This window comes from Triturus cristatus, chromosome 2_2 (genome assembly GCF_964204655.1).
Source record: "Triturus cristatus chromosome 2_2, aTriCri1.1, whole genome shotgun sequence".
NCBI classification, from domain to species: Eukaryota; Metazoa; Chordata; class Amphibia; order Caudata; family Salamandridae; genus Triturus; species Triturus cristatus.
This window is the reverse complement of record NC_140582.1, coordinates 624748553-624768231: the sequence shown is the minus strand read 5'-3', so window position 1 is coordinate 624768231 and position 19679 is coordinate 624748553. Positions and strand designations below refer to the sequence as shown.

General features: G+C 48.9%; 1 protein-coding gene across 11 annotated transcripts in view; it reads left to right on the top strand.

Annotated features, from left to right (window-relative positions):
• Window positions 1-19679, top strand: part of CBR4 (carbonyl reductase 4) — a 276454-nt gene that overhangs the window by 18095 nt on the left and 238680 nt on the right. For 9 of the 11 annotated variants that reach the window (XM_085641799.1, XM_085641802.1, XM_085641809.1 and 6 more), the window contains exon 2: window positions 1039-1186. The exons of the other annotated variants lie outside the window; for them this stretch is intronic. The gene's annotated coding sequence lies outside the window, so the exon portion shown is untranslated. The remainder of the gene's footprint in view (window positions 1-1038; window positions 1187-19679) is intronic. 11 annotated transcript variants of the gene reach the window in all.

Sequence of the window (19679 nt, the reverse complement as noted above, 5' to 3'; positions counted from 1 at the left end):
ACATTCCATTTCTGTGAGTCCAGTGGATCGTAAGGGAATAAAACGTAAACTTGCACACTTCAGAGATCATGTGGTTTATTACTTCATTGTTATCTTAGTATGACTTTTTACTTCTTTTTTAAATTTCTTTTGAACTCTTCAGTTATATTTGCTGAGTTAATGTTGCGCTGTAGGAATCTCTCACTTTTTCTTTTACTGTTATTTTTTTACCATTTGACTGTTTTACATGGTATTTGTAGATGTTTATACATACTCAATTTTTTAAATTTAAAAAACGTATGTGTGACATTCTGCTGAACAAAATGGAATAGTCAATATGAAGATTCTAATTTGAGATCCTTTGTGTGGTTCTAGAAGTAGTCAGATTTTTAACTGGCCTTTGGCATATGTGGATGGATCTTTTGATGAATACATCTACTTAACTCTACTTCATGCTTGAAGAGTTATACTTCAAACAAGTCTTATATCGCGTCATTTAGTTGTCTTACTTCTAGTCCCATTTTGTCCATGGAGTGCTGCAAAATAATGATTAGCAGCAGACAGCACTTTACAAAAATGGAAAGAAAATAAATAATTCTGCTAACTTGGGGGAAATTAAAAATAAATACTTTAGTTGGAAAAGTTGAGCTTTATTACTTTCAGGATTGTAATCCAAGATACTGCATGAAAGTATTCAGACAAATAGGTGATTCAGAAGAAATACATTTATTTCTTCTGTTGCTTAAATTGTCAGTAAGCTTCCCAGAAAAAACAGTATGGTTATAGAAACATAACTCCATAGCACTGCTATTCGAGCGCCACCCTCATACCCCCCCACCACAGTCAATCTACAGATATTGGAGCATTTCTAAACTCCTTGTTGACTGGTAAATGTGTTTGATAAATCACAGAAAACCTCAGCCTGCCCAACACAAACGTTTAATATGACTTTTCCGTTATATTTACAATACCGTCTTCATGTTGCTTAACCAATAATTAACAAATCATTTTTTTTCGTTTGGTATCTCAGTCACCTAGCTTTCTACTTTCACTTTACAGATTTTTCTTCAAGATATTGTTGCACCTCCTGTGACCCATAAAATAATGATCGGACACAAATTTCACACTGCTTCTATTATTCAAAAGAAGAAAGCCTTCTTTTGTGACCGTGTTGTGATCAAGCGTCAGAAGCTGGAGGTATGCTGAGGTAATCAAGTGCACTCTTTTAATCCATATTGATTTTTCGAGCAAATGCATATGAAATTATGACAATATTCCAGAGTATACTGTCGTTTAAAAGAAAAACCTAGACAACTGTTTAGAGAGTGCCAGAAATGCACAGCACTTATGTCAACCTCATTCCTAGTCCCCATGGTAATACCAAAGGGGATGATGGACGGAGCATTTGAGCAAATCAAACACTCTCCCCCTGTCAACTGATCTGGGTATAATCCATCATCATTCTTTAGCTCACTCCACCACCCCAGTTCAGACATGGTCATATGCAAATCAGTCTGACCCTGTGTCTCATGGGAACAGTCCAGCCCGAACTGCCAAGCCATGTCTTCCCTGGACCTGAAACAAGCATCCTGGGACCAGTTTCGGGTTCATAACCCTCTTCAGCCAGGCTAGCTTGAATCCAGTGGCAAAGTGAGCAAGGGACCCACGTCTGGGCATACCCTGCCAACTTTGGGCGAACAAAGCGATACCAAAGGGGATGATGGATGGAGCATTTGAGCAAATCAAACACTCACCCCCAGTCAACTGATCTGGGTATAATCCATCATCATTCTTTAGCTCACTCCACCGATGGATTTAGGCCCAGATCTCTGTACTGGGGTGAATGTATGACATTGTTCTGCATTCTGTCCATCAACTGTTGTTTTGCATTTGTCACCCCGAGTGTGACGGGTATGCTCAGACGTGAATCCCGTGCTCTCCATGCCACTGGAATCAAGCTATACTGGCTAAAGAGGGGTGAAACCCCGAATCCGGTCCTAGGATGCTTGTTTCCAGTTCAGTGATGAACTGGCTTGGCAATTTGGGCTGGACTGTTCCCATGAGGCACAGGGTCAAGACTGATTTGCATATGGCTAGGTTCAAACTGGAATGGCATGGTGACCAAAAATTATGTATTTAGGCCCAGATCTCTGTACTGGGGTGAATATATGACATTGTTCTGCATTCTGTCCATCAACTGTTGTTTTTGCATTAGTCCCCATGGTAGGCATGGTTATTGGTGCAAGCAATGGGATATTCTTGATGGACACTGAATACAGTGTCCCTCATTTATGCACCAGGATTTGGAAGAATCTACCTCTGCAGAGGGATAACTTGCTTTCTCTTCTTTCTGAGATTTCTTGTACTGGGTTTGTTGTGTATGTTAGAAGAAACAGGTTTGTTAGAATTGGGAATCTCTGGTTGGCACAGGTATGCACTTGTGACAAGCAGCGACTCTTACTTCTAAGTCAGGATAAGGGGATCACCCTTTCAAATAACCCCTGCTCACCCTTTAGGTAGTGTGGCGCAAGCAGTCAAGACTATTCTCAGGGCGTCATAGGTTAAGCATTTGTGAACACATACAGTAATACAATGACACACCACAAATGGACACCAGTCAAGGTTGTATCAAAAATAGTTCTCTTTATATAAGGCTTAGCACAAGACCAGAATAACGATTTAGAAATGACCACAGTATTATTTCAAAGTTCAATGTTCTTGTAGAAAGGCTTAAAATACAAAAATAGGCTTCTTTTAGTCAATTACGCTTCTGTTCAGGCTCTGTACGGTTCGTACCTGGATGTGCGACTCGTTGGCATTAAAAACAAGGAAAGTACGAGTCAAACAATCGTTGCGGACTCCGGGGTCCGTAGCGTGCATGCTGCGGTGCGAACAGAACAAAGTACCTCAAGTTTGTGGGGTCCGCGACGGACAGTGCGGGACAAGTCAATGAGTCCGGGTCGTAGCTCGGCAGCGTATTCAGATGCTGGTCGGGTCGCGGCGTCTGGACATGGCGTTGATACGGGACCTTCAGGGATACGTTGCGGATGGCCCGGGTCGGCTTGCAGAGTCCGTGGCGTTCGAGCCGTACCTTCGGCGCCGTACAGCGTACGGGGAGGATCGGTGCGATGCGGCGTCTCAGCTCTGAGCACGGCACAGTGCAGTACGTTAGCAGCGTACGGACCGAAGTTTGTTTTCAGCGTACAGGGTTCGGCAGCCAGGGCTGTACGACTCGAATCGGTGGGGAAGGTTAGGTGCGATGCGGCCGGGAGGGATACGGCGCATACTAACGCTTTTGGATCAGCGTAGACGCACGGTGCCGGGCGGCAAAGACACGGCTGCGCGGCGGATGGGGTACGAGCCGTACTGGGGCCAAATCCAGCGGGAAACAAGCAAGAATTGTCCAGGCAACTCAGTTTTGGAAGGCAGATGAGTCCAATGGTCCTGGGACTCAGTTCAGAGGGCAAGCTCTCTTCCAAGCCCTTGGAGATTGTTGAAACAAAGTGCAAAGTCTCTCTTAGTCTTTTCCTCTCCTTTCTCAGCAAGGCACCAACTGCAGGCCAATCCCCCAGGTCAGGGAAAGTTACTCCTCCTTCAGCTTCTTCCAGGTCCTTCTAGTCAGGCAGAGTTTCTTCGTGGTTCAATCAGGATCTGATTTCTTAGGAGCAGGGCTCCTACATTTATACCAAGTTTCTTTTGTCTTTACAGGCCAGGGGGCCTTTGCATAATCCCAGTCCAGTTCTTTTCAGTGAGGAGCACTTTGTTGTTGGGACTCTGGCTTCTTCTTTCAGCAGGCAGGGCAGAGACATCAGACGCTCCCCAGGGGGTGGAGCCATCATTGTGGTGGCAGAGCACTGCCCTATTCAGAGTCAAGGTGCACTCCTCCCACCCGTCCTGGTGTATTCTTTCTATTTACCACCTGGTAGCCCCAGCCTGTCTCCTGGAACTTCCCAGCCCTGTCACTCACGCTACACACAAAGAAGATATCCCTCCCCTCCAGAGGCGGACTGAGAGGGTTAGGCACGCAAAGGCTAACTTTCTAAAAGTAGCATTTGCAAACCCAGGATATTAAAATAACCTTTGCTAAAAGATGTATTTTATTATTCCGAGTTCAGGCATACTAAACATGAATTTCTACCATGCTTCCTGAGCCTGCTAGGATTATAGAGTGTTATAATCTAGCAGCCCATTCTGGCCTATGGAGAGCAGGTAGCCTTACAATATTGAAAAACGAAAATGGCTGTAGTTCACTATTAGGACATGCCACACACTTCAGGGCATGTCCTACCTTATCCTTACAATGCACCCTGCCCTAGGGCCTACCATAGGGGTGACTAACATGAAGGTAAGGGAAGGTTTAGGGACTGGCAAGTGGGTACACTTGCCCAGTCAGCATAACAGTACCAGACTGTATGCAGGTTCTGCAATGGCAGACCTTAGACACATTTTACCCGGCGGCTTCTGTGGGTGGCACAACCAGTGCTGCAAGCCCACTAGCAGCATTTGGATATACAAGCCCTTGGCACCCCTGGTGCACTCTACTAGGGACTGATAGTAAACCAGATAAGCCAAACATGGAAGTCAATTCACATAATACATTTTCCCATAGGGAGCACTTGCACTGTGGCACTGGATGGCAGTGGCACAGTGCCCTGAGCAGCTAACACCAGCACAAAAATACATTGAGGCACAGACAAAAAGGGAAGGGTGATCCACGCCAATGGTGCCAGGTCTAACACGTGTCCCCTCCAGCTGAAATGTGGGGAGAACTACCCTACCCCAGGGAGTTCTCATCACTAAGGCGGAAAAATCTGGAAAGACCATCAGCATTGGCGTGGTCTGTACCGGGGCGATGTTCCACCGTGAAATCCATCCCCTGTAGGGAAATGGACCACCTCAACAACTTAGGATTCTCACCCCTCATCTGCATCAACCATCTGAGGGGCCAGTGGTCTGTTTGAACCCGGAAGAGAGACCCAAACAAGTAGGGTCTTAGCTTCTTCAATGCCTAAACCACAGCAAATGCTTCTCGCTCAATCGCACTCCACTTTTGTTCCCGGGGAAGTAACCTCCTACTAATAAAGGCTACGGGTTGGTCAAAGCCCTCCTCAGTGATCTGTGAGAGAACAGCCCCTACACCATGCTCTGATGCATCTGTCTGCACAAGGAATTCTTTGGAGAAGTCAGGAGCCAAGAGCACGGGCGCCGTGCACATGGCAGTTTTCAGGGTGTCAAAGGCCTTCTGACAGGTGTCAGTCCATATCACTTTTCTGGGCTGCTTCTTCGAAGTCAGCTCTGTCAAGGGGGCAACGATGCTGCCATACCCCTTGACAAACCTCCTGTAGTACCCGGTGAGTCCTAAAAAGGCCCTCACCTCCGTCTGGGTCTTTGGGGGCTCCCAAGCCAGGATGGTTTCGATCTTGGGTTGTAGGGGCGCCACCTGGCCGCTCCCTACTTGGTGTCCCAAGTACACCACGGAACCCTGCCCGATCTGACACTTGCTTGCCTTGATCGTGAGGCCTGCCTTGCGCAGTGCCATCAACACTTCCCAGAGATGTCGCAGGTGTTCTTACCATGTGCCACTGAACACTGCGATGTCATCCAGGTATGCGGCGCTGAACTCGGTCAGCCCAGCCAACACCTGGTTGACCAACCTCTGGAAGGTGGCAGGGGCATTCTTCATCCCAAATGGCATAACCCGGAACTGGAAATGCCCATCTGGTGTGGAGAATGCGGACCTCTCTTTGGCCCCATCAGTCAAGGTGATCTGCCAGTACCCAGACGTTAAATCAAACGTGCTGAGGTACCGTGCAGCCCCTAACCGATCGATGAGCTCGTCAGCTCTGGGGATGGGGTGCGCGTCAGTCTTCGTGACTGAATTGAGTCCTCTGTAGTCCACACAGAACCGGAGTTCGGGTGTGGCACCCGGCGAGGCAGCCTTTGGGACCAAGACCACTGGGCTGGCCCAAGGACTGCTGGAGGACTCAACCACCCCTAGAGCAAGCATCTTTGAGACCTCCTCTTTGATGCAGACTCTGACCCTGTCAGTTACCATGTAAGCCTTGTGCTTTACAGGTAAGCTGTCTCCTGTAGCCACATCATGGACGCACCAATCTGTGATACCAGGAACCAGGGAGAACAGGTCAGGAAACTGCCCCAGCAGCTGGCGGCAGTCATCCTGTTGCTCAGGGGTCAGGGTGGGTGAGAGGTTAACTTCATCCACTGACCCGTCTCGCTCTGAGGCTACCAGGAGGTCAGGAAGAGGCTCAGACTCCTCCTCCGTCCCATCATCTGTGGCCAAGAGCATGCCCACTTCGGACCGCTCCAAGTGGGGCTTCAGTCGATTGACATGGAGGACCCTAAAGGGGTTCCTCGGAGACTGCAAGTCCACCAAGTAGGTGACGGAACTCTTGCGCTCCACAATCTCAAAGGGTCCTGTCCACTTGTCCTGGAGTGCACAAGGCTCCACAGGGGCCAGGACCCATACCTTTTGACCAGGTTGAAGCTCAACCAGAGTGGCATTCTGGTCGTACCACCGCTTCATTTCCTCCTGGCTGGCTTCCAGGTTTGCCTCAGCAAGTTGCCTGAAACGCCTAGTCTGGTTCCGGACAGCCAGCATGTAACTGTATACATTCTGGGGAGGTTTCCTGGGAGATTGCTCCCAGCCTTCCTTGACCAGACTAAGAGGTCCTCGTACGGGGTGGCCATACAAAAGCTCAAAGGGACTGAACCCCAGAGACTTTTTGTGGCACCTCAAGGTACGCAAAGAGAAGGCATGGTAAGAGGACGTCCCACTTACGCCTCATGGGTTCCTCAAGACCCATAATCATGCCTTTTAGGGTTCGGTTGAAGCGCTCAACCAACCCGTTTCCTTGGGGATGGTAAGGGGTGGTGAACTTGTACGTCACACCACACTCTTGCCACAGGGATTTCATATATTTCGATATGAAATTGGTCCCCCTGTCAGACACCACCTCTAGAGGGAATCCTACTCGTGAGAAAATTCCCATCAGTGCCCGTCCCACCACGGGGGCCGTCACTGTCCTCAGAGGGATGGCTTCAGGGTACCGGGTGGCATGGTCCACCAAGACCAGGATGAACCTGTTGCCCATGGCTGTCTTGGGGTCCAGTGGCCCCACAATGTCAATCCCCACTCGCTGGAATGGGGTACTGACCACAGGGAAAGGTTGGAGTGGAGCCCTCAGCTTCCTTCCACTCTTACCACTTGCCTGGCAAGTCTGGCATGTCCTGCAGTGAGTGTCAGAACTCCTGCGCATTTGAGGCCAATAAAAGTGGGTGACAAGCTTTTCGAAGGTCTTGTCCTGCCCCAAATGCCCTGCTAACGGAACGTCGTGAGCCAGCCCCAGTAGGAAGGCTCTGAACTTCTGGGGTACCACCAGCGCACGGGCTGACCCAGGTTCAGCAACCTTAGGCTCTGAGTATAGGAGGTCGTTCTCCCAGTAGATTAAGTGAGTACCGGACTGATCACCATTGGCCTGGGCTGCAGCCTGCTGCCGCGTACCCACTAGAGAGGGGCACTCCTTCTGCTCCCTGCAGAATTCCTCCCTGGTGGGGCCTCCTTCTTGCTGCCAATGGGTCAGCTCAGGCAGGTCCCCCAGTTCGGCTATCTGTTCCCCGGTAGGCTCCAGGGCATCCCCCTCAAGGTCTGCTTCCTCCTGGGCCGTGGGAACTTTAGGAGCCGGTTTCCCGTGCCTCCTGCGCCCTCTCCCTAAGGCCGGTTCCTGGGCCTCTCCTTCAGGCTCCAGGGTCCCTTCAACACCCCTACTGACTGCCATCGACCGGGTGGTCACGCACGCCCAATCAGGTAAACCCACCATCCGCAGGTGAGTTGTCTTCTCCACCTTTTCCCAAGGGGAGCTCTCCAAATCATTACCTAGGAGACAATCAACAGGCATGGCCTCTCTCACAGCCACTTGCAGAGTACCAGAGACTCCCCCCCCCCCCCCACTCAAAGGGAACCTGAGCCATTGGACACTGACTCTCTGAGTTGTCGGCGTTGACAACACGGCAGAATGCGTGTGGGACAACCTGCTCTTGAGACACCAGGTGTTGCTTGACAGCAGTCACACTGGCTCCTGTATCTCTAAGAGCCCCCACCCTTCGGCCATTTATGGTCACCCACTGCCCATACTTTTGAGTATTGGGGGTCAGTTGGGCCTCAGCGACCATCTCACTGTCTCCTAATGAGACTAGGGTCATCTGTACGGGAACCCCCTCCCCTTGGACACCTACCTCCCTCCCAAAGGCTACACTAGCCACCTGCTTGGGGGGTGGAGCACCAGGGGGTGCTGGTTTACCAAACATGGGGCACTTGGGATCCATGGAATAGTGCCCCAGGTTGTTACACTTGTAACATCTGGGGGGCCCTCTTTGAACAGGGTGACCTGTCGGGGCCCCGGTCTGCTACGGGGGTGGGGGTGGCTGAGAACCTTTTCCTTGGTTCCCCTGGGAATTACTTTGGGGCCCTCTGTAAAACTCCCTCTGTTTACCCTTGTCCCCCCCACTCTTCTGCTGGGGACCCTGACCACCTTTGGCGGGGCCTCCCACGGGACCCTTGTGGACCCTGGTGCTGATCCAGCGGTCCGCCTCCTCAGCAAGCTTCCTCGGGTTAGTCAGCTTGTTATCGATCAGGTGCTGGCGTAGCTCAGGAAAACAATTATCAGACAAGTGCTCCCATGCAATTAGATCAAACAGCCCTTGGTAATCATTGACTTTGCTACCTTTCACCCAACCATCTAGCGCTCTGGAAAAAAAACGTCACATATTCTACATAAGTGGTACCAGGTTTCTTGGTGCATTCCCTAAATCTCTGCCTGTACAATTGAGGAGTTAACCCATACCTTGTCATCAGAGCTTCCTTCATGTGTGGATAGGATGTGGTGACATCAGAGGGGAGATCCAGCAGTGTGTCCCGCCCCTCACTCAGGAACCTTCCCCACAACCCCGCTCCCCAATCTCCCTCAGGGACCCAGTGGGAGGACATGGCTACTTCATAGGCCCTGATCCACAGCCCAATATCATCCTGCTTGTAATACTCTTTCACTACATCTTTAGGAATGTGCACCCTTGACTCTGTTAAATTGCTGCCACCAGAGGGAGAGCGGTCTAAACTCTTGGCCTTCAGATCCAACTCCTTCATTTTTACCTCATGCTCCATGGCCAGTCTTTGTCTTTCCATTTCCATTTGAAGTTTTGCCATCTCCACTTCATGTGCTCTTGCAGCACTCCTGTCGGCCATCTCCTCTGGCGACAGGCCTCTGCTAGGCTCAGAAACACCTTCTGGGGGTATCACCTCCAGCACATTCTCTGGGAACTTGGATTCGTACCAGGCCCTCAGCGCCTTTGTGTACTGCTCCTTGTTTTTCAATCCAGTTTGGTTAATTCTGTACTTGGAGAGGTATCCTTTCAAGACTTCACTTGTGCACTTCAGCAGTGCCCTCTCCTCCCAATCTATGTCATCAACCCCAGAGAATATAGAGGCCGGTCTGCCTCCATCGACTGAGCTAGGCATGGTTTCTTAAAGTGGAGGTCCTTCAGCAAAACAAAAATCAATACTGTGTGGCTGCGTTATCGGTCTGAACTCACTACGTGGTGTTCACTCAATCACTGTACATGAATCACAAAGGCAAATTCAAATCCTCACCGCTGACCACCAATGTTAGAATTGGGAATCTCTGGTTGACACAGGTATGCACTTGTGACAAGCAGGGACTCTTACTTCTAAGTCAGGATAATGGGATCACCCTTTCAAATAACACCTGCTCACCCTTTAGGTAGTGTGGCGCAAGCAGTCAAGACTATTCTCAGGGCGTCATAAGTTAAGCATTTGTGAACACATACAGTAATACAATGACACACCACAAATGGACACCAGTCAAGGTTGTATCAAAAATAGTTCTCTTTATATAAGGCTTAGCACAAGACCAGAATAACGATTTAGAAATGACCACAGTATTATTTCAAAGTTCAATGTTCTTGTAGAATGGCTTAAAATACAAAAATAGGCTTCTTTTAGTCAATTACGCTTCTGTTCAGGCTCTGTACGGTTTGTACCTGGATGTGCGACTCGTTGGCATTAAAAATAAGGAAAGTACGAGTCAAACAATCGTTGCGGACTCCGGGGTCCGTAGCGTGCACGCTGCGGTGCGAACAGAACAAAGTACCTTAAGTTCGTGGGGTCCGCGACGGACAGTGCGGGAGAAGTCGATGAGTCCGGGTCGTAGCTCGGCAGCGTATTTAGATGCTGGTCGGGTCGCGGCGTCGGGACGCGGCGTTGATACGGGACCTTCAGGGATACGTTGCGGATGGCCCGGGTCGGCTTGCAGAGTCCATGGCGTTCGGCGTTCGAGCCGTACCTTCGGTGCGGATAGGCGGCGACACTTCTCGGCGCCGTACAGCGTACGGGGAGGATCGGTGCGATGCGGCGTCTCGGCTCTGAGCACGGCACAGTGCAGTACGTTAGCAGTGTACGGACCGTACCTGTGGGACAGCGAAGCTTGTTTTCAGCGTACAGGGTTCGGCAGCCAGGGCTGTACGACTCGAATCGGCGGGGAAGGTAGGTGCGATGCGGCCGGGAGGGATACGGCGCGTACTAACGCTTTTGGATCAGCGTAGATGCACGGTGCCGGGCGGCAAACACACGGCTTCGCGGCGGATGGGGTACGAGTCGTACTGGGGCCAAATCCAACGGGAAACAAGCAAGAATTGTCCAGGCAACTCAGTTTTGGAAGGCAGATGAGTCCAATGGTCCTGGGACTCGGTTCAGGGGGCAAGCTCTCTTCCAAGCCCTTGGAGATTGTTGAAACAAAGTGCAAATTCTTTCTTAGTCTTTTTCTCTCTTTTCTCAGCAAGGCACCAACTGCAGGCCAATCCCCCAGGTCAGGGAAAGTTACTCCTCCTCCTTCAGCTTCTTCCAGGTCCTTCTAGTCAGGCAGAGTTTCTTCGTGGTTCAATCAGGATCTGATTTCTTAGGAGCAGGGCTCCTACATTTATACCAAGTTTCTTTTGTCTTTACAGGCCAGGGGGCCTTTGCATAATCCCAGTCCAGTTCTTTTCAGTGAGGAGCACTTTGTTGTTGGGACTCTGGCTTCTTCTTTCAGCAGGCAGGGCAGAGACATCAGACGCTCCCCAGGGGGTGGAGCCAGCATTGTGGTGGCAGAGTACTGCCCTATTCAGCGTCAAGGTGCACTCCTCCCACCCGTCGTGGTGTAATCTTTCTATTCACCACCTGGTAGCCCCAGCCTGTCTCCTGGAACTTCCCAGCCCTGTCACTCACGCAACACACAAAGAAGATAGCCCTCCCCTCCAGAGGCGGACTGAGATGGTTAGGCACGCAAAGGCTAACTTTCTAAAAGTAGCATTTGCAAACACAGGATATTAAAATAACCTTTGCTAAAAGATGTATTTTATTATTCCGAGTTCAGGCATACTAAACATGAATTTCTACCACGCTTCCCGATCCTGCTAGGATTATAGAGTGTTATAATCCAGCAGCCCATTCTGGCCTATGGAGAGCAGGTAGCCTTACAATAGTGAAAAACAAAAATGGCTGTAATTCACTATTAGGACATGCCACACACTTCAGGGCATGTCCTACCTTATCCTTACAATGCATCCTGCCCTAGGGCCTACCATAGGCGTGACTAACATGAAGGTAGGGGAAGGTTTAGGGACTGGCAAGTGGGGACACTTGCCCAGTCAGCATAACAGTACCAGACTATGCAGGTTCTGCAATGGCAGACCTTAGACACATTTTACCCGGCAGCTTCTGTGGGTGGCACAACCAGTGCTGCAAGCCCACTAGCAGCATTTGGATATACAAGCCCTTGGCACCCCTGGTGCACTCTACTAGGGACTGATAGTAAACCAGATAAGCCACACATGGAAGTCAATTCACATAATACATTTTCCCATAAGGAGCACTTGCACTGTGGCACTGGATGGCAGTGGCACAGTGCCCTGAGCAGCTAACACCAGCACAAAAATACATTGAGGCACAGACAAAAATGGAAGGGTGACCCACGCCAATGGTGCCAGGTCTAACAAGGTTGTATCTGCAATCATGAGGGATCCGTGGCTTGCCATTCTTTCATACTCTAGCACAGGAAGTAAGTATTGCAGAATGCTCGCAGGTATTGAAAAATGATGAACATGTTACCAGAGCTGCAGGTCTAGTGACTTGAATAATCTAAGTTACCTAACAGTAATGCTCTTGGCTCATAAACTTGTCTCAAATAGTGGGATCCTAGGCAAATATTTTATTTCAACGAGCCATATTTTTTCATGATCACAAATGAGACCACCTTCAAATACGTTAGTTAAGCAGGTCTGCTGTACTCAAAAACTCTTGTTGGCTTCAATAGACTATACTTTTGCTTCATGTATAAGAAGAATGTAGCCCACATAAAGGGTACACATGATCCCTGACTTGCCTCTTAGTTCAATGATAGCATTGTCATCAGGGCGGGGGTAGGAATGTTTCTCAGTTCAAATTTTAAACTCACTTTTAATAAATACTTTCAATGCAGTAATCTGGTGTGCTAAGATTAAACACTTCAGAGTGTTAAAGAAATAAATCTTTAATACATTTTGAAGACACCGTATCCTATTTTCACATCTTTGGTGTATGATTTAAATGGCAAATATTTTTAAGGCTCTGCTTGTGCATGTGCTCTCGGAGACCGAGCCGACCATTGACATTGCTCTTCCTGCTAATTTGTTTGCTCGACCACTTCTACAGAGCAAAAGGTGGGTGAGATGCAGTAAAGCACCCGGAATATCAGTTTGGGGAGAATGGAAAGAAAAATAAACTCAGTTATATAAGCTCTTTGGGAATCAGCATTTAAGACACAAAACAATCGTGCAGTATCGTGTCACTATAAATAACAGATTTTTAGGGTGTGGTATTGTGGGAGGGCAGGTTTGATATGCAGACGAGGAGGCTGTATATATTTTCTAAATGAGGTAGTTTTATTTTCTTTAGTGGCAATACGAGGTAGTGAATAAACAGTTCCTTTTGGTTCTCCGCCTGCTGCTCCCTGAGCTGGACCCAAAGGTGATGTTGAACCCGCAGGGTGGGACTCTTCTGCGTCGCTAGTATTGGGGTCTCCCCGGAGGCTCATAGGAGGAAAGAGAAAAAAAAAGAGCCGTCAGTTCTGTGTTTGTTTATGTTCTTTTGGGTAGTTTTAGTCTAACCGTCACCACACCCGAAAGTTTTCTATGGGATTTCTCTTGTCCTTTAGGGGCGCGCAGGACACGAGCGTGCATACACGAAAAGAAAACAACCAAAAACCAACTGTGACCTTATACGGTCTGATAGTTAAGAGAATACTTTCTTCTCAGGGGAATTGGTAACACCAAGAGAGGTTTTTAGGGTCACGCTGAGAACGGTCGTCTTTATGGCCAAGGCACGTTCTGTTCAATAAGAGGCTAAGGAGAAATATCTATGGGTCCTACGGGGCAGGCACTTTCATTACCTCCCCTCCCTCTCTCCTCTCCCCCCCTGAATCCCTGGGGACGGTTGTACTCACAGGCTCCGCTGCAACTCTCCAGAGTTGCGGCCGCTCTCCAGCATCCTCCTTCGGACACCACCACTCCTCGCACCACTGCTCTTCCGGATCTCCGACGTCGCCGCCTACTCTCCACGCGTCTTGGTGTTCGTCTCCGCCTTCCGCCGACGCCATACCGGGTCCGCTTTCTCTCTCTTGTTCTTCGGGTTGTTCTTCGTCTTCTCTATCGCTGTTCTGCCACCCCTGCTCTCTACTACCGCCCTCTTTCATTGGCTCTGGGAGACAACTTCCTGGATCGGCCCCGCCTACTTCCGACGGCTCCCGGATCTCCTTCTGTGGAGAGACAGGGGGTTGATATGGGTAATGTAGTCTTTGGCAGTCCCGTTGTCCTGTAAGACCGGGAGGATGGCGTGGACTATGAAATGAACCCTCCCCGGGTGTTCTATGGGTACGTCCGTCCTGCAATCTCTCACATCCCCTTTCCCTTGCTGTCCTTCTACTAAGAGATTGTTCTTGGGGAAATCTGGATAAAAAGTCAACGTTTCCATGTTCGCTTCCTTTTCGGTGCTTGGTGTGGAATCGGTAGGGTTGAAGGGACAGGAACCACCTAAGGACTCTTTCGTTGTGGCCCTTGTTCCGGGCTAACCATTCAAGGGGGGCGTGGTCGGTATACAAGGTGAATTCGCGACCATCTAGATAATAGTGTAAAGAATCTATGGCCCATTTGATGGCCAGGGCTTCTTTTTCGATCGTAGCGTAATTTTTTTCTCTTGGGAAGAGTTTTCGGCTAAGGTACAGAATGGGCTTTTCTCCTTGTGGGGTCTCTTGGGACAATACAGCCCCCAATCCCTGGTCCGAAGCATCGGTTTGAAGGATGAAGGGAAGCGAGTAATCCGGACTGATCAAAACGGTGTCGGAGGTAAGGGTGGTTTTTAAGGCATGGAAGGCCCTTAAAACATCTGAAGGGGGATTCCGTAATATCTCTTCGGTTTTGACGTTTTTCTGGAGCAAATTTGTTAAAGGGGCTGCCAGGTGGGAAAACTGAGGTATAAATCGGCGATAATATCCCAATAACCCTAGGAATGCTCGGAGATCTTTCTTAGTTTTGGGTAGGGATATTTGAGAGATTGCCGCTAATTTAGACGATTGTGGTCTAATAACCCCCTCTCCCAGTAGATATCCCAGATACTGAACGGTCTGGGCGGCAAGATGGCTTTTGGCAGGATTAATTTTAAGACCGTATTGTCCTAAGGTTTGGATGACTTGGAAAAGATGTGATAGGTGTAGTTCCCACGAGTCGCTATATATAATTATATCATCTATGTAGGCACCTGCATAGGACCCATGGGGCTGTAAGGTTATATTCATTGCTCTTTGAAAAGTTGCTGGTGCCCCATGAAGGCCAAAGGGTAAAACCTTGAATTGATACAATCCTTCCGGGGTGGAAAACGCCGTTTTCTCCCTATCCTGTTTTCTCAGGGGAACCTGCCAATAGCCTTTGCACAAATCCAAAGTGCTGATATATTTTGCTTTCCCGATTCGTTCCACCATCTCATCGACTCGTGGCAGGGGGTAGGTATCATACTCCGATATTTTGTTGACTTCTCTTAAGTCGATGCAAAACCGTACCGATCCGTCCGGTTTCGGTACGAGGACAATGGGTGAATTCCATTCACTTATGGAAGGTTCAATGATGTCCATTTGTAGCATCTTTTGAACCTCTTCTTTTATGACTTGACGTCGGGCCTCGGGAATGCGATATGGTTTCAAGCGAACCCGCTTTCCTTGGGGAGTTTTCAGGGTATCTTCGATAAGGGTAGTTTGGCCAGGAGTGTTAGAGAAGGTCTCTTTCAGGAGTTGTAAGACTCGTGAAAGGTCATTACGCAAAGTAAGAGGCAGGTCGGGATTGATGCATTGGTCGAATAAGGGAGGCTGTTCACCCATTGTACACATCGAGACGGGCAAGGGACCCTCCCATTTCTTTAGGACATTAATATGGTATATTTGGGTCGTATGTTTAGCGGGATCAAGTTCAAGACGGTAGGTTACAGGGGTTACCTGGTCTACTATTCGGTAGGGACCCTGCCATTGTCCTAACATTTTCTGATCCGAGGAGGCCATCATGAGTAACACTAAGTCACCCACTTGGAATGTCCTGGCTTTGGTTCTCTTATCGTACTGGGTTTTTTGTGACCTCTGGGCGTCTTCCAAGTTGTTCCGAACTATAGCCCTAATCTGACTTAAGTGAGTACGTAATGCGGCTACATATTCGGGAAGGGGTTTAGAATTGTCTTTTTCTCGCTCCCACCCTTCTTGGGCCATGTCTAGGAAGGTACGGGGTTTATGGCCGTACAGCAACTCAAAGGGGGAATAGCCGGTGCTTTTCTGTTCCTTGCACCGAATGGCGAATAAGGCCAGAGGTAACATGTCTTCCCATTTCCGGGTTTCAAGTGCTAACAGCTTCTTAAGTGTGGTCTTAATGGTGGCATTGTACCTTTCCACTAAACCGTCGGTTTGTGGATGGTATGCCGCTGTTCTAATCTGTTTGACCCCCAGCTGGGAACAGACCTGTCTCATTAAGCGGGATACAAAAGGGGTCCCTTGGTCGGTCAATATTTCTTTGGGGAAACCCACCCTTGTGAAAACTGTGATCATGGCTTTTGAGATATTAGCGGCATCGGGTCGACGTAAGGGTATGGCCTCTGGGAATCGAGTGGCATAGTCTACTATGACCAGAACATATCGACAACCACTACGAGAGGGTAACAAGGGACCTATGATGTCCATGCCGACGCGACGGAAGGGCTCGTCTATTATAGGGAGAGGTTGAAGCGGGGCTCTGGGAGGATGGTATCTACTGTTCTTTTGACACACTGTACATTCCCTACAATATTTTTTTTACCTGCTGGTAGATACCTGGCCAATAGAATTGCTCCGTTATCATTTTCTCCGTTTTCTCAGCCCCAAAATGACCCCCTAACAAGTGACTGTGGGCAAGAAATAGTACTTTGTCTTTGAATGGACCTGGAATCAACAACTGGGCTTTCTGGTTGGGGGATCCCTTTCTGTATAGCAAACCCTGTTTCTTAAAGAAGTAAGGACCTACATGTTGTGGATCTTCTTGGTCTAAGGCTTGGTTCCATGCTTCCTGTAATACGGGATCTTCTTGCTGGGCAGCATGGAAATTTCTATCGGCTTCCCATGGATTTTCCTCCAGAAGGACGGGTAATGCTACGGGGCTCCTGGATTTTTCGACTCTCCGTTGTTTTCTACTTTTCCTCTCTTTGGCAGGGGGCCACTCTTTATCTGTGTCTTGAGAGAAGGGAGCGGAGGACCACCAATCGTCCTCTCGGGAACTGGTCTCGTGCAATAACTGGGACAATTTAGGATAATCATTACCGAGTATTGCTTGCTCTGGCAAGCGTGGTATCAACCCTACAGTAAGGGTTGTTCCTGAGTCGTGTGGGTGTTGAATTTGTACTCTAGCTGTGGGATATGGCTTGGTATCTCCATGAACACACCGAATGGAGACAGCTCCGTCAATGGGGCCAAGTCGGTCCCCCAGTTCTTGAGGACGTATTACACTGTGTAAGCACCCAGTATCAGCTAGTGCAGTCATTGATTTGCCATTCACGGAGACATTACATCGATAGGGGGCTTTTTCTTTTTCCAAGGGAGAGCAGTAATAATTTCGCGCCATCCCTATTTCCATTGGTTCCTCTTTCAGGGGCCAAAATCGGGCGATGTGTCCCATCCCTCCACACTGAAAACACTGGGTCCCTATTGGTGGAGCTCGAGGGGCTACTCCTCCAGGAATGATGGCTATGGGGTCCGGTCTCTTTATCAACGGAGGACGCAGAGGACGTTGTGCCCCATGAGCTGCAGGTTTCCCGGTAGCTTCCTCGCGACCCTTCTGTACCTCCTGAGCCCTGTTAAAGGCGCTAGCGATTTCTACTGCTGTTTCGAGTGTGAGGTTGGCCTGTTGTCGTACCCACTTTTGGATAGGAGGGTGAAGAGAGGACAAAAATTGTTCCAAGTATATTTTTGCCATTTTTGCCATGATCTCCTCCTTATTTGTGGTGGCTGGTTTTAACCACCGATCAGCCATATCTTTCACCCTGAAATACAAGGCTCGAGGGGTTTCTTGCGGTCCCTCCCTCATTTGTCTTAGCTTCCGCCGATACGTCTCATCATCCACTCCCAGCCGTTCCATAATACAGCGTTTGATGTCCGAGTAGGGAACCACCCCCTGTACCGTCGCAGCCTGATATGCAGCCTGTAGGTATCCTGATAGGAGGGGACCCAGGTATTGGCCCCACTTGTCGACTGGCCAGGAGGCTGCAGTAGCCATTCGTTCAAAATTAGTAAAGAAATAATCCGGATCTTCTCCTGCTACATAGCGTTGTAGAACCACAGAGGGAAGGGTAGTAGGGCCCCTCTGGTGTCCGAGCACCTCGGTGATTTTATCCATAGCTGCCCCATGTGTCTGGTTTTGACCCGTAAGTACTTGTTGTAACTTGCCGCGGTCCTCTTCTACCACAGTCAGGAAGCGTTCTATTACTTTCCCTAGATGTTCCTGGTTTTCCGCCATCTTGGCTAGGGCAGCCTCCATTTTGCCTTTCAATCCGACTTCTGACACCACTTGTGGGAGGGCAGGTTTGATATGCAGACCAAGAGAGGTTTTTAGGGTCACGCTGAGAACGGTCGTCTTTATGGCCAAGGCACGTTCTGCTCAATAAGAGGCTAAGGAGAAATATCTATGGGTCCTACGGGGCAGGCACTTTCTTTTACCTCCCCTCCCTCTCTCCTCTCCCCCCCTGAATCCCTGGGGACGGTTGTACTCACAGGCTCCGCCGCAACTCTCCAGAGTTGCGGCCGCTCTCCAGCATCCTCCGTCGGACACCACCACTCCTCGCACCACTGCTCTTCCGGATCTCCGACGTCGCCGCCTTCTCTCCACGCGTCCTGGTGTTCGTCTCCGCCTTCCGCCGCCGCCGTACCGGGTCCGCTTTCTCTTTCTTGTTCTTCGGGTTGTTCTTCGTCTTCTCTATCGCTGTTCTGCCACCCCTGCTCTCTACTACCGCCCTCTTTCATTGGCTCTGGGAGACAACTTCCTGGGTTGGCCCCGCCTACTTCCGACGGCTCCCGGATCTCCTTCTGCGGAGAGACAGGGGGTTGATATGGGTAATGTAGTCTTTGGCAGTCCTGTTGTCCTGTAAGACCGGGAGGATTGCGTGGACTACGAAATGAACCCTCCCCGGGTGTTCTATGGGTACGTCCGTCCTGCAATCTCTCACAGGTATATAGCTGGTTGTGAAATTTGGAGCACGATGTCAGTGATATACTACAAAAGTATGATGTAATAGTGCACTGTCATTTACAGGTAGTACATTTTCCATTGAAATGGTCGCAATATTTCCCATTGACATGCAGTTTTACTGATAAAACTTTATAGCGTATAAACAATGTGTAGAAATCTGGTTTCAGAAAATATTTATTATTTGCACATCACCAAGTGAAGCAGTTTCATTTGTTTGTGATCCTATTAAAACATTTTTTTTAATGTGCTTTCCTAACTAATGATATATTTTGAAATATTTGTACAGCTCATTTACAATGGTAGTTAAATGTTTGTGTTGGGGGAAAAAACTGATCTCCTCCAGCCTTTCATTTCACAGCCCATGTACTCAGTCAGAAAGTTGACTTTACAAGCTCTTTGAACTTTGTAGTCAGAGAAAGAAAAGTAGACCCCAATCTCCAGGATAAAATAAGCAGCAGTTTGTAAGAAGATATAAGCTATTATTTGACCTCTGTCTTTGAACGCACAGCAAATATGATAAGATAAAAACAAGATTTAAATGCATCTTCATTGCTCATTCACTTTCAGAATGAACAGAACACCTGTTCTTTTACATCTTGAGCCCTCACCAGTAAGGGCCAATAGGCACTAAAATTAGCTCGCGCTGATAAAAACTGGCTCACCATAGTGAGTGGGCAAGTACATTTTTTTAGGCCTGTTCAGTGCCTACACAGGAAAATGACTCCTCCTTCATCACAATCCAAATAATTCCAGCACCTTGTCCACCTCCAAACCCGTGGGGTTAATGCTAAGCAAGGCAGGATGCAGCCAAGGTAGTCAACATCTGTACAGACAGTACATGGAAGTGCAGA